The following is a 16,572-nucleotide window of genomic DNA, read 5'->3' as shown; positions in this document are numbered from 1 at the left end:
TCTTCTTTCAGGTAAAGTACAGTAAGTTAACATTTTTAAAAACGTTTTATACATGCACGACATATAAAATGCCCTTTCCTCCTTTCATCAGAGAGCTCCTGCATTTCTTTTTTTATAGATCTGTGGTACACTCTTTCACAACCTGGGTCCTATAAGCAGATAGATAGGGGCTTCATATTCACCAACAGTGATAGCTAACGGCCACATTATTATCTCCACTGCAGTAGCTGATCTGAAAACCTTGTTTGTGAACCATGTAAGGCTATATACAGTTATCTGAGAATCTACTGGATTTTACAATAAGGAACAACCAAAAAGACTAATGCATTAAATGTCTGGAACTATTTTATCAGACAAGTAAAAATATACAGTATCTAAAATATATATGATAGTGAAGCACAGGTGTTGTGATATGATTCTGGACATTTCCAATTCAAACATGTAACATCTCTAATTCAAAGCATATGTTTGACTGTTTTAAAGAAATTTGTATTTTAAGTAGTGACATACAAGTACTATAAATATAAATAAGGACATAGTTCAATATAGAGCTCTGTAAAAAGCATATTTCATTGATCATAGACTGTAATGTTGTAATGTAATGAAATAAAAATTTAAAACCTGCTAAGTTTTGAATAATACACTGTCCGTTTTATGAACCAAAGAGATCACAATTTGGTTACATTCCTTTCCCATTACTACTGAGTATTTTAAATTGATTTTGCACCATTTGCTTAAACTGGTTCTATTCAAGACATACATATTTGCCAGGACATTTGTCAATCTAAAAAAAATGAGAGCACATTGATCGTTCCAAAACCATTATTTTTGATGAGATACAGTGTACAGTGAATGTTAAGTTGCACATCTTCATTTCCCAGTTTGTGCATGAAGATGAATAGCACCTCTGGTGTAATGTTTGAATAAATAATAAAATGGTCATAATGATTATTTTGCAAGTCCATTGTTTTTACAGAAGAGCATTAAATGCAGATCCACATTTCAATTTTAATTTCAGCCTTCTATGATTTGTGTATCTTTACCTTATAGTCAGTGCATGACTGAAACAAGGGACTCTAAATGTATCTACATATTAAAGAAGAACTGCAATGTTCTTTTTAGATTTCTGGGTTAGAAAGAATTGGCTTTGATGTATGCATTGATGAGTAACATGTAAAACTTTTATTGCACTAATGTGCATGATGTTATTACATTATTACATCACAAAATAGATTAAATTTCCAGGTATGAGCAGTGCCATATTCTGAGATTCAGAACTAGGCAACAAAACGTCCAGTGATGAGAATACATCTCCTTTAATCCAATAGAAATATTCAACTTCAAGTCTGTTTTCCCCACAAATACAACTTACCTGGCAACTCTTCATAAAGATCACATTGGAACAGTTCTGTGGTGAAATGTCTGCTGCACAACCTGTACTTATTCACTCATACATCTCATTACATTAGTCATTACAGTGACTAGTGAGCAGGAAGGGCCCCTTCACGTTGAAATTCATGTGAACTCTTGCCAGCGAGAAGACCAGAGGTCTGTGACGAAAATAGCGACAATCCAGTACTTCCACAAAGTTCACGATTTTATGCTTAATTTGGAATTAGTTAAATTTTGTGATGAATTTTGTTAAATTTATTTTGTTACTGAGGTTGAATAATGAGTCTGAGAATTTGGGGCTGCAGTTCCTCTTTAATACATATTACTAATTTTAAATTTTATGTGACTATTTTGGTTAACACTTTTACCCACAGCAACTTGCCTTTGCACCACTTTATACCGTTGGTTATTTTAAAGGAGCATTTCCAGGTGAAGTACTGGGCTCAAGTGTACAACTGCAGTGTCCCACATGGAATTTGACTCACAACTTTCAGGTTACAAGTCCACAGTGCTGCTTCAATCATTACCACTGCTCATAAACACTGCTGCTTCAATCGCAGAAGCAGGTGAATGTTGTGAACATTCACTTTAAACTTAACTACTATCACAAAATTAATATAAAGATCCTCATGGTCATCACATGTTTCTTGTCCCATGCTACTTGCAAAAAGCAAGAGGCTAGCAACTGACAGTGAGTGTCTTTAGTAATCACAGTCACGAAATTTCAGACTAGACTAATTTTTTTAAGAGAAAAAAAATATTTTGCAGATTAACAGTTCCCTCATCAATAATGAATCGGTTTCAGCTCCTATGAAAAAACCCAAGGGTCTCTGGAATACCCATTTAAAACTCTTCCAGGTAATGCTGCCCCAGCCCATTCAATAGCTTAGACCACTCTGGGGGATTCCATTCAAAGTCAAGTAGGTTTTACTTGCTGCCTTGTCACCAAAGCCAAGGACTTAATTGAAAAACAAGATGTATGTTATAGGTTTTAGACGAAAGAACCTTGGACAAACCCACGTTTTTTTTTTTTGTCATTTGGTATCAAATTTTTACTTCAAAAATAATTATGACAGTAATACAAGAAAGTAAATTTAATCTCTGTCCCCGGAAAGACATTAGGAGTTGTTGGGTGACATCATTCGGATTTATCCTTTAAACTTATCCTTAAAATATTATTTATGAAAGAGAGGATAGTGAAAATGTCAGTTATTTATAGTGTTGGAAAAAGCTTATTTCCTTTTTGAATGCAGCTAATCTTTTAAATAGGTAACAGACGGCAAATATACCTTCCAGTGAACTATTACGAATGACTGTCGCAAAGAAGGTACAGACCTCTATGGAATTCAAATAGAACAAAGCTGCTGCACAGCAGCTCAGAACCTGAGGGAAAAAATTCAACTGATTCAACCAGTGGACATAGGATACCTACTTTGAAGCAGCACCCATAGATATGAAACTGCAGTTACTTAGTTTAGATTTATCTCATTTTCGTGAACTCACTCTTCCCTTGTCCATTTTCATCTCCCTGGTGTTGCTCGGGCAAATGCAAATGCAATATATTCATGCACAGTATATTCACTCCTCCTTGCTGCCTATCCAGGCTTTCTTCTGTCCAAACCAGGCTTGAGCACTAATGGTCTACTTAACAAATACATTTGTTTTATGTCTGTGAGAGAAACTTAGAGGATCTTTCTGAGCAACTTCATTGCAGGGATCTAGAGCTTTTGTTCTATTTCTGTTGTCAATGTCCAAGTTTTGCATCTATAAAGGATGACCTAGACAAAATTAGACTGTTGAAAGCTAAAAACCTTTGCTCTGAACAGTCTGCCTTTGGTGGGGCAGATGATATACTGTACCTGTTCTTTCATACACTATAGTACTTAATTTAGTAGGTTATATGGTTTCTAGGGCACCTTTATGTCACGATCGTTTACCCCTTCTCTTAAGGGCGCTCCAGCCCTTCCTTGTTTGTTTCATCTCCCGCACCTGTTCCCTGTTCCAGCCCCTTTTCAGTTCCCCCTTAAAAGCCAGACGCTGACACTAATCCGGGATCTGCATTGGTTCCCGCATCATGCAAGCCCGGGACCTGGAAGCACCTGGCTCCATTATGGTTTTAGTTTCTGTTCCTGTTCCCGTTCCCCCTGCCGGTCCCGACCTGGTTCTGGTTTTTTAATCGTCTTTCTCGGATGGATTGCCTGGCCTTGGACATTTGCCCTGTTTTGGATTTCCCTTTTGACTCATCCCTGGATCGTTTGCCTCGGCCACACCTCCCCGGACCACCAGCACTCCATGGACACGCCCCCCCTGTTTTCATTACCTGTATCCTGCATGCCTTTTTCCCAGTGTTTCCTCACCCTGCCCTGGATTGTGTCGTCTGCATAGGGTCCGGAAAGAACTCTTCCTGACACTTTAGTCTTGAAGGTCTTTAGAGAGTTTGAAGCCTTATTATCTGAATTCTACCGCTTCCTGTTTTGTGTGGCAGTTTCAGAGTTGCTATTGGTCATTATTTTACTTTCTCTGTGCTTGTTCCCATTTTTATCCTGTCCTTGAGCTTAGGTGTCTTGATCATGAGATGAGTGTTCTCTGCAAAGTATACATACCACATGTTGTTAATGACCCTTCTGCCAGAAACTTTTTGTAAGTGCTGAAGAGTTTTCCACATGAGGACACAAACAACACTACCTTTCAGAAAAAGTCACTCCCCTGCTTACATACTTAATGTAACAGAACTGCTGCACATCAGGAACAAATCCTACACAAATGTTGTAGTTTATTTGTAACATGTGCCATAATCTGTCCTGCAATACTCAGACAAATGCCTTCTTGAAATCAAAGAAATTTTAGAATACATCTTTCTGGTGTTTGATGCTAATTCTCTAGCAGGCAACAGAAGAAACACAATGTCCAAAATGTTGGATGGCTCTGAGATTTTGGAGGAGAGTGTACTCAGTGTTCGCCCTTTCCTCTACTAGTGCAAGGGGTGCCAATTTGAGTCGCACTGATCAACACCTGCAAAAACAAATGGGGAAATACAAAAAAGCCCAAAACATGAAGGCATGACAATTAAATGGAGGGAAAAAGGTATAATGTACAAGCATTAATGTACCTATTGACGTACATTTCAAACAATTTAGTGATCCTATCATGTAATGTGTCTGGTTAAGCTCTCCCGAAAATGGATATCTTTGAATAATTAAAAGTTATTAATTAAAAGAGTATTACGTTGTCATAAGCTGAGCCGACATAGATTTCCATTTCACCACTTCAGATCCAAAGCATTGAAGCAAATCATTAGAACTTCCAGAAAGGAAAAGGATTGAATTCCTGGTTTGGCCATTGACGTGACCTGACCATAATTACAGTGTTATGGGAATCTACAAAGAACATTATACACTTTAATAGATGCCAAAGGAAGAAACACTAAGGGTGGTCACCACAATAATGTCTTGCAAGCACTTTTCTGCTGAGTTGCCTTGTAAAAAAATGACCAACATCTGTTGCACTATTGCCAAGAAAGACTGAAAGACTCTGTCTCACATTTAATGCCATATTTCTTATTATTCCTTTAAGTACTTAGGAAAAGTTTTTGTTCATTAATACTGTTTTACTGTAAGTTAACAACAGAAAATGTCTTACTTTTAATTTGTGTTGTAATGCAATACAGTTATTACACACCTGTATAAGCCTCATATAGTTTTTTGTCTTTTTTATTGTTGGCAGTTATTGGTTTTTTAATTTCTGGTTTTTGAATTACTTTTATAATTATTTATTATCGTGATTTTTGAGTGTCTTAATAAAGACATTATAATAAGCTATAACCTTATTATAATAAAGTTACCCAGTAATGTTGAATGAAATAAATAACACTGTTATAATGTCTTCATAAATACTACACAACATGAGATAACATGCATAATTCCGCACAACCATTTGTGCAAATGACATTACTGGCATGTAATTATTTCATAAAGGTACATAATGTCACATAGTTTCAGCAGAAAATCAAGAGCAGACTTTATGTTGAGAGAAGTAAGTGAAAATGATGGAAGACACCATTAAGAATGTTCTGCAGATGCAGCTCAGTAACAGTGGTTCTGGTGAGTTTATGTGACTTTTTTTCTGCTTTATGGTTTTCATGCAAGTTTTGTAGTGTTTAGGAAGGAGCTGTGGGAGTATAATTTCTTCTTTCAACTAAAGTTTTTCGGTTTACAGTACTTTTTGTTATACAAAACAGAAGCTTTTTTACAAAAAGAAACTGTAAGGTTTCAACACATTCCCAGTTCACCCTCTTGAAGCTTTGAATAGCAAACTGCACACTTATGAAAAAGCTGCTCTTTTCTGTCTCACTCTCTTTCTTTCTCTTTCTAAAAATGTCTTCTTAAAAAACATCTGGTACGTTAGTCTCCATTTATAGACAATGACCTCAATACCGTGATTATTAGTATAACAGCACTGAAAAAGCATGATGGGTGTGTTAATGTAGACGTCACTCTCCCGGTCTATCAAAGAAGCTCAGATGCCCAGTGATTGGGGAGGCATTTTCTGCCCTGTTTATACTCATTTCAACTATGTGACTGACAGCGTTCTTGCTGTGATGGGGTCTGGTTGAGCAATGTGCAGTGGAGCTGTCAGGGAACTGACAGGTACTGTAGAATGGGAGGATCCTTATGCGTTGCCGTGAAGCCTGCAGAATGCTGAGTAGCACAGGGACAATATCCAAAACACGTAATCCAGGGGCTTGGTCGATAGGAGAAGCAATGAGTCCGGTAACCAGGGAAATCCGAGAAAGACAGTCCGAAAAACGAATTCCAAAGAGCATGGTCGAAGACGTCAGGAGCAAACATTAGGAGAGCAGTCGAAAAGGTTGAAACACGCACTAGAAAACTCTATGGGAGGCTTCTCAATGGTGAGCATGGGCTGGTGCGTGAGGGAACTCTAAATACCGAAGGGAGAGGGACGTGGTTGGATAATTGGTCCATGAGTGAGAGTCTGTGGAATCTGGTGCCTGTGAGAATGTGATGGGTTGAGTTAGGAATGAGATCGTGAAACAGTGGGTTTGGGAGTGTAACAGCGGTTGAGAGGGAGAGTGAGGGGAGGGACAGGAGCCAGTGCTGCATCAGTTGCTGACCTGCTGGGGAGTTTGTACAGTAGGTGAATGGCACAACAGGCCTTGTAGCTAATTCATATTTTTATTCACATCTACTGTGTTTGCTTGAATGTTTAGTCAGGCTGTGAGGCTTAGGCATTCAGCAATGCGCACAAGGGATATGGGTTCACATTAAGTATTCACTCGAATTTGTAACACAACAGCACACAATATTAAACCAGCTGTATATTATAATCATAAAAGAAAGTAATAGCATTTACAAATACTTTTATCCCCAGTCTAGACTCCCTTTAGAATCCCTAGCTGTTAACTTGTAATTCTTGTAACAGCACAGAAGAGGGTGAGGACAAAACTACGAACGAGTCCAGCTTTCTGCCTCTCTTCATACAGTACAGTTAATTGTGCCAACAGCAGATTTCCTTTCCAATCAACGATTGAAGGAGTTCTGATCAGAAAGGCCATAAACATGTGGGCACTATTCAGCCCTTTAAACTCATTTGATTCTATGCTTTCATAGTCCCATAGCCTGAACAAACAAGATTTCATTCTTGGGGTGAATTCTGAGCATCCCATCAAACCTAACCTTCATGTCTTTAGGATGAAAACAGAGTAGCCAGCAGAAACCCATTTCAACAAGCATGGACACTCTGCACAGACATGAGCTCTTAGCTGGAATCAAACCCAGGGCCCTGGAGCTGTGAGGTGGTAGTGTTAATCACCAAGCTACCTGCTGCTGTTAACGGTCAGCCAGGGAGATCCAGGTTTCAGCCAGCTGTGTAATGCTGAATGTGAAACGACACAGCCCAGACCGAGCACCCCATCTTAATATGTAACAGTGTGCAATCAACATGAAAGAGATTTAGTTATCTTGTTCTCAATTTAAGGAGCAGCCAAAATACACCAAATGAAATGAAAGTCCAATCTTTGTTTCAGTCTGCAGCGTTTGTAAGAAACCTTCCAAACGAAACCAACATACAGTATAATCGCCTCTTGCTACAACTTTTCTTATAGGAGAGATTTGCATTCTAAATACCTGGCATGACTAGAAAATACATGTAGGGGATTTCAGTGTTTTAAGAATTGGAGAAAACCTAGTCTGTTCTCTAAAAAGCATATAATTTGATGCTAAAATTATAGGGTTTCTAAAAGTTCAGATTTAGGCCAGGATTACTTGCCAGCTGTGACCAAGAGTTTTGCAAATTTGTCTGAACACAGATTTGGGGTTTTTTCTGTCTGCATGCTTTTCAGAGGGCTGGGTAATTATGCAGATCTGAGAGTTTACAATACATGTACATGCCTACGTGGATGTGTGCTGGTCTTCAATTTTCCCAGAGCAGACCAGTGACAGAGTGGCTCATCTTGTTCATCTCATGTTTGACAGTACTGAGTGGCAATATTAAAAATGTAAAAACAAAAAATAAAGTTAGTTCTCAAAAGAACTGTTAGAACATATAACATTGATATACAGTATACAAAACAATATATATTAAGATTTATTGAAAATCTCTCACCTTAAATGACTGTGACTTAAATCACATTAAACTCAGTGTTGCATTGCTATAAGTTGCAACAATTATTTTGCTAAATATTCATTAACAGCCGCTAACAAACTCAATTTGTATGTGGTGCACTTCCTTCTCTAACTCATGATTATATAAACTGCCCATTAAATATGAAACAGATGTGACACAGGGATCATTCATAAGTCAAATTATCGTTTATCATTGTAATGTAAGTGTAATGTAAATAGTTAAAGTAGGTAGCTGAGTCAGCTGTAAATATATTACATTACATTAATATATGTAAATATATTACATTTTACTCAAATATATGTATGTAACTTCTGATAAGTATCGTAATTAAACCATAAAGATATATTTTTTTCCTTTTTAGAACATAGTGTATGTAAATGTCAAGGGTAACAGAAGTACTGTAAATGCTGAGGGGTACCTGTTTCTACTAATCATGAATGGGCAATTCTTCATGTTAACAGAGAGAATAGCAGGAAAAAACCTTTATTTATAAAGCTGAAGCATGGAAACGGCTAATATTGCAAATACAAACAACACTAGAAAGGTAATTGGAAGGACATTGCAATGATTCAGCTTTGAAAGGAGAGATACAAAAAATGATGTAATATTTCTTTGTATGGAAGATCCAGCTTTCCAGCTCTTTTTTCTAGAGTTTCTCTTGGCTACAATGCATCATCTTATACAATGTGTCTTCTCTTCTCACACTATGTGTAAAGCAAATATTACATCTTTTATACTGAACACCATCATCTCCTGCTGTTCATGAAAGAAATGGCATATTTTTCCAATAAGCCCTTGGTCTATATTATGCAAATGCCCACTCTAGTACTGTACTGTATATTGTACTGTATATCCAACGAGGGTGAAATTACTCAGATGTTGGGGTTTAATTATTAATTTATTTTTGACTTTGCTAAATATGTATTTATAAGTAGGAAATATTTTATTTTTAAAACAATAAACATCATCCCAAATTGCACTTATCTTCAAAATGCATCAAAGGTTAATCCAAGTGATCTCTGACTTCTAGTGTCTCCAGTAGTATGAAAATACATTCCCTTTATTTTTAACAAATGAGTAGTACATTTTAATGCCAGTAGTTTGTTCTTTGTTTCCTAATCTTGTTTGTAAATGTTTCCTAATCTTTTGTTTAAATGGCATGTGTCGAATACTTGAAACCCTAAAAATGTAATTAAATTAAATTCAATTTTTTTATTTGAGAAAACAAGTAGACATTTCTATAAAACTGAAAAACATGTCTACTTTCCAACTCTGTGATTTGTCTGAAACATGTAAAAATCTCTGTATTTAATCCAGGTTAATTTTAATAAAGAGTTTCACAATTTATTATACAGCTACTTATTTTAAAGCTGTTTCACCTCCATTTTCACACTCATTCATTTAAGATTCTGCTAAAGCATTTGGACTGCAACTCAAGGTTTATTTCAGGAACATTAAACTAAAAATATCTATATACAAAAAGTGAATCTCTGGGGGTATCTTATCTGCAACATACAGTATGTAAGGTGTCTAAAACCTCCAATTCGGTTTCCTTTTAATGCCTATCTCCTACTGTTTCAAGGCAGGTGTTTGTCATGGTAGTGAAAGGCTAGAATTAACCAACAATGAGAATCGTACACATAGTGAACGATTATAAATTTTGAGAAATACAAATACACTGTACCATCACTTTATTCCTTGATATTAAAGGTTTTTTAAGTTTTCTCTGCATGCTTTATTCTTTAGACTGCTTTGTTAGAAAAGGTGTCTCCGGAATGGTATTATAGCAAAAAATGTTTTGGTTGTGCTAATGATCAGTAATTAAGCACTTATTGCACTTGCATTTCAGCTTTCACCTTCATCAACAGAATATTTTTCACATATTGCAAACACAGTGTAAGAGGATTCAACAACATACAGCAGCAGGAAAACCTGACTAAAAATCACAATGAAGAGATGGACTGTGATTTATTCTGAAAACTACAGTAAGTATGAAGAACACTTGTGCTTCCTTGTAAAATTATTGTGCTGCACAACCCCAGGTGGATAACTGGAACAGAGCTTGAATCCCAGTAGGAATTCAAGCCAAATATGCTGGTGCAATACTGCTGAGACTCCACATACAAACTCTAAACATCAGAGCAAATCTGAAGCCATGGTCAATTGGAATGCTGAAGTACCAGTAGTCTTAGGTTCCGGAATAGAACTGAACACTTCAACCACATTCAGAGGAGCAAATGGGTATTGGGTAAAGATTAAGATCAACAAGCAATTAAAACATGGAGAAATGATTTTCTTTTTTTTCCGCCATGCTTTTATTCACTTTGAGTTCTGGATATGAAGATACAGTAAATCAAAATTAGCACATCAATAAACATAATAATTGCTTGGACATACTGTACAGGGAAGAGATCTACCTCCAGGTCCACTAACACCTCTGACAACACCATCCCGGTTTAAACTAGAGCAGAGTTTTGTCAGTTTTAGCTAATCAAGTTCTCAGTCTGAACAAAAACTAGATGACAAAGTGGTACTCCAGGATTATAATGATCACGAGAAACAGTGTCATAGGAGTTACCCCTCCCAGGGCTGACCAAGCTCAGCCTTGCTTAGTTTCTAAGTTCTAAAGAGATCAGAGACAAGGTGCATTACCAACTAAACATGTACAGTATATCACAGGGGTATCGTACTGAGATTCGAACTCTTGAACCCTGTTAAGTGTTAGTATATTAGTCTATTAGTGATAAATATAATCATAAATGCATGAGGGGCTGGGGGAATAAAATATGCAAGTGAGTCAGAGGTTGAGGAAGAGAGGGTGGTTAGGGTGTGACCTTCTCTTGAACATTTGTTTTAAACACCATTTATTTATACAGCTTAATGTACAGTAGGTGGGCAGAAACCAGACCTGTCATTTACAAAGCCATAATTCACATTCTTTAACCTTCAGAAATAATATCTGAAATGTGATAAACTGTTTGTGAGCAGCCTGTATGAAGTATTCCGGTAGCTAATCCATTTCATTTAACAATCTAACTTATTTGACGCATTATTAGTATTCCCAATGACTGACAGTTGTTCTTTCTTACAGAACTACAAAGCTGAAAGGTCACGTTTTGAAATGCAAAATAGAGATCTAAATGGATTAACTTTTGTCTTAAAACAATGAGTCTGAACTACCAGCAGAGAATCTCCATTAAATTGTGTTTCTGTCTAAGGAAGAAAACACATTGAGTAAAAAGATCCGAATAATGAAAAATGTCTTCTAAGGCTTTTGCAAAGTATACTGTATGTTAATGATCTTTAAGTATCTGCACAGTGTAATTGTACCAAAACACTTTATGTTTCAAAATGATCCATGTTTGACAGAAGGAGACAGTCATGGAGAGACATGAAAAAGTGTGCAGTTATGAAAATGAACTGACTCTGTACAGGGAGAAAGCCCAAAACAAGTGATGTAACATGAACAATAAGATGTGTAAAGTTGTGAAAAAAGATCAAATGAGCTAGAATATACTGGAGCACTTTGCCCTTTTGTTTTCTTTGTAGGGGCAATTTGCTGAAATACAAACATATTTGTAATATAAGGAAACATAATATTATGTATATGCATTTATGATTACATTTATCACTAATAGACTAATATACTAACACTCTACTAGAGCCTAAAGATAGTGTCTTCTCAGCACAAAACTCTTCTTATTAATATGATTCATGATAAAACATTTTATTAAGCTTCTCACAGGTAATTAATTGAAAACGTTGTTCCCATGAAACCAAACTGGAATTTGCCATTTGCAATGCAGGCATTTTGTAGCCAAAACCTCACAACTTCTTTTCTCGCTTCTGTACTGTTGATAGAAGCGCTAGTTCAAACATTCAAGCACATCCACAGATGGGACATGGTACAAGATTTTGTCATAAAGCTGTGATGTGCAAACTTGCAGGGGGCCATTCTAACAGTAGTGTCAACAGCACTGAGCCCAGGAGTCAAGTAGGCAGACAGTATATCCAAACACTTTAGAAAGGAAAAGCTGGTCATTTACTGGAATTGTTCCCTTCTTTCTAAGAGCACATTCAAGAAAACCTATACATTTTACTGACATTTCCAGTCTTTTTGCAAATATAGGGAATTTTATTCACAATTCATTACAACCATTGCAAAAACACTTAGAGACAACCCCATTAAAGGCTGACATGCCAGCATCTTTCACTGTCTTAAAGTGCTTACAGTCTGCACAACCACTGTAGCCACTGTTATTGCAAAACCTTGCTGCTCCAGCATTCAGAACAATGAAGTCTTTGTGTTAGTTACTTGATGCCATCCCCTTTCTTAGGTACAATTTAACTGCCTCCCATAAAAATCAGTCTTAAATAATCTTACCATTTGGCCTTTCATTGAGATACATTAAGCAGCTGGGCCTTGTATAATGTCATAATACAAAGGAAATGATAGAATCAAGCATTTCTTTAAAGGTGGTGGGACAGAAAAGCAGCAGTGGTTCATTTTGCTCTCTCTTTGGGTGCTTTATCACCGTGGTTTTAACAGAGACTGCAATATTTAAAAGTCCTTCTCCGTGTAATTGCAATTGAGTGGAGCTCAAAACTGAAGCATTCACGAATTGCTCATTATTTCTTACAGTGTATTCAGGGATGTGATGATGAGATTTGGTGATGAATTGTACACACCTCTATTCACTGTGCAATGCATCTATTAGTGTGCAGGGATTAGCTGTTGAAGACCTTACCAAATTACAAAACTGCTTTTGTTATTCTTTTCTGTTTAGATTTTTTTTCATTTGTCCTTTGGGACAGCCAGTGACTGTTAAGCCACCGTTGATACATTGCTTAAACCATCTGTGATTGGTAAACAGAGAAAACCTGCTTTAGTGAATACAGCAGAATTCACTCAACTTTTGCATTCTTGTAGTGCTGAGCAAGACCTGATTCAATCTTGTGAAACTCAGTTTTAGATAAATGGAATTGGCTTATATGATTCCAGAGAGCCTCAATAGCACGCGCTAATGCCAAATCTTTTAGTAAGAGTTAAAAACTCCACACACATACTGCATATACTTCAACTAGATATTTTCAGTAAAATCATTAAATAAAGAGTAAGCAGAAAATGCATGTATTTGAGCCAGTGTTCAGGGAGATTATGCTTTTAGATTTTTTACAATGAAAGCATAAAATGTGTTACGTTATTTAATGGTGCAGGCATCTAACTTGAAGTAAAAAAATACAATAATTTATGCTAACAAGATATTTGTAACCAGTTCTTTGTCGTTGTGTTTTGCACTGCATTGCTCTGTTCATTAACTTGCCTTTCGTCACCTCAACTGCTGCAAAAGCTGTTTTAGCAAACACAATTACTGAGGATTGTTAAGCACCTCCAGGAGCCTCAGTAGCTTGGGGTCAACTACAATAAAAATAACAAAAGAAGGAAATAATGATGCTTTGTAAAACGCTTGTGGCTCTTTCTCTCGTCCAGGGGTCATTCGATGTTTCCTTCGGCACTCTTGGCCACTGTGCCTGATTCAGATGAGTGATTATGCTATAGATTTCCACACACCCTGCCTAGTTGGCTGACTACATTCTACAGTGTGCATAGAGACCTCTGAGGCTGTCTTCCAGCTGGAGCCCTGTCTTCACATAACACTGTTTCTGCTGTCTCTGAAGATAGTTGTGATCGTCAGGTAGCACTGAGTGTCCTGACCAAATTTCCCATTGGCCTTTACCAATCAAGGCCACTTAATAATTCCTATCTCTGAACTGGCTTCATCACTCTGTCTCCTCCCCACTGAGAGCTGGTGTGTGGTGAGTGCACTGGTGCACTATGGCTGTCGTCGCATCATCCAGGTGGGCCTGCACACTGGTGGTGGTGGAGGGGCGTTCCCATTACCTCAGATCAGTTCAGTTTATTTGTCACATGCACCAAGTGCAATGAAATGCTTATTTGCATGTAGGCTCCAATACAAAGACGTTAAGGAGACACCAAAAACATAAACACAGAACAGCAGCAGCATCAACGGGTTTAATAACATACAACTTGAAAAAAAAACCCATCAGTGTGAGCCAGTGGTAGGGGTAGAGTTCAGTTATCTGACAGCTTGTCTATCTGTTAAACACTTTGAGTGCAGTGTCCAGCAAAGCCATAAATATATAACTAATAAAAAGTATTATTATTATTATTATTATTATTATTATTATTATTATTATTGTTGTTGTTGTTGTTGTTATTTCTGCTCTGTGTATCCTGCAGTGCACCCAGTACCATCTTTTCTCTCATTGTGCTCTGCCTTGTGCAGCTTCTGTGTTTTAGTTTCTTCTCAGATGTAAGCAGCAGAACAGCATTAATGGACCATCCAAGGCATGTTGTCAGTATGTGCTACTCAGAGGTTTTGTCTTTAACCTGCCTGGTGAAAACAGAAGTTTTGTACAGCAATTTTTTTTTTTTTACGGAACCAGTAGTAAAAATATCCAAAGTCTAAAGTTAAAGGTTAGTAAAAGGTTCAAGTTGAAAGAAAAGGTTCTGCTGCATTTGAATGATTTTTTTGTATGCACTTCATGTATTACTGTTTATTTTGTAACTCACACTGGAGAAGGACATCTTCTAAGCGCATACATCAAAATAATCATAAAGCTGACAATTGCAGATAAAAAAGGATTCCTTTCCTGTGTTACTCTCATAAAACTGTTACACCCTGCAAAGCAGTGCACATTCAGTGTTCATTTAAAACTGGGAATAAAAGGTATTTCTTTACCCAAAGGTTTGTGGGTGTATGGAACAACCAACGTAACCACATTGTTGAATCCAATATCCTGTTTCTTCAAGTAACAGCTGGGTGAGATAGTTCAATTTCCTTCTAACTATCAAACAGACTGAATGGGCTGAATGACCACGTCTCGTTTGTGACCTAATGTTGTTATGGTTTTTACTGCGTTATCCATATTGCCGCCCAAAGGAAAATGTTCTCTAAGCTGACTGTGGGTCCAAAAACCTTTATTTTCGGAAGTTAACCAGCCAAAAATGTTATACTTTTTCATAGCCTGTTTAAGAAAATAAATAGTAAAAGTTCATAAAAGGGTCTGCAGTTATTCTATACTTGTTTTTTGTTCTCCTTTCTTCTTCCTCTCTGCTGTAAAGAAGCCGTACATTGCACACATTTCGCTGTCAAAACGTGATCCAAAATTATGATCTTTTGTCCACGCCCCTTTTTTGTTTTTTTCAACACTATTCTCATTTTTAAGTCAACGGCATTTTAACAACCCATGCTAGCGGTCAATTGTATTGATGCTAAGTTTTAAAAAGAATTTGATTTAAAAAGAAATTTTACAAATGGGAGTTGGTGATACGGCCCACTTAGTATTCTATAAGGAACTGACCTTAGGATTTCATCCACCCACTTCTGGAAAGAAGTCAGGGCATCGGCTTCAACGACGTGCCTGGGCCGCTTGTTCCACACTTCCACAACCCTTTGTGTAAAGGTTCCTCCTTTGTGTTCTTGGTTTCTGGGATAAAATGCATATGAAATGAATTTAATAGCACAATCAGCCCAAGTCTCTTTATTCTAACGTGTCTACGGCCTTCCATGAGTCTGTGTTTCCATACAGTTTCTGCTTGGTAGTGGAAAGCCAGACATTTTCTCATGGAATGCTGTGCATGTGAAGGGTTTTTGCTTGTTTACACAAGGGTCAAAATCCCCATATTGCTCTCATATACTGTCTGTATTTTTTTTTTCAACTACAGTTATTTTTCAGAAAGACAGATTCATTTTTACTTTTCCATATGAGAATCATATTCCCTTTACTTACAGGCCTTACAGTACTTCAGGTGCTTTCGTGACAGACCTGCTAGCTTCAACTTTGGCCCATTTGGCTAATGTTCATAAAACTGGCAAATTCCAGATATCTGGGAACAGTCAATGCTATTTGTTTCCTTTGGCTGAAATATGAAAAAAAAATTGAAAATAATCCCCTACACAGAATGAACAGGAGTCAGCCACTGCAGCAGAGAGTTGCTGGCAAAGACACGGAAATAAAAGGTTAAAAGCATTTGTGTCTGCACTGAGAAAGTAATTTGCTAACTATTTTTGAGCAGCTTCAGACGTTAAAAGGACATCGGTCTATTTTCCTGTGAAATCCAATGGTAAATGTCTGCTGGAGGTGACAACCGCATTAAATCGCGTCGATGAAAATTAAAACCGTGAAATAAGAAAACACAACAATTAGTTTCGCTTTACCCTTCCCTTGAAAAACAAACCATCAAGAATCGCTGCTCGCAATGTGATTGACTGCTTGTGCTGCTCAGGAAATTGATATGAGACTTTTTTTTAACACCTTGGCACAATGAGGGAGAACAGGAAGGGACCCCCACCACAAGAGTCTGTCCAGCTTATCCCCCAAGCCAGCAGGATCAGTGCCAGGCCCTGCATCATTCTCCTGCAATACAGGAAGCACCGATATTCTTGGGGATCCCCTCAGTAGAGATCCCCAATCACATCTGTTGCAGCAGTGCCAAAGACAGTCACCCTTGCA

This window comes from Lepisosteus oculatus, chromosome 6 (genome assembly GCF_040954835.1).
Source record: "Lepisosteus oculatus isolate fLepOcu1 chromosome 6, fLepOcu1.hap2, whole genome shotgun sequence".
Lineage (NCBI taxonomy): Eukaryota > Metazoa > Chordata > Actinopteri > Semionotiformes > Lepisosteidae > Lepisosteus > Lepisosteus oculatus.
The sequence above is the reverse complement of the archived record's forward strand: the minus strand, read 5'-3'. Positions refer to the sequence as shown.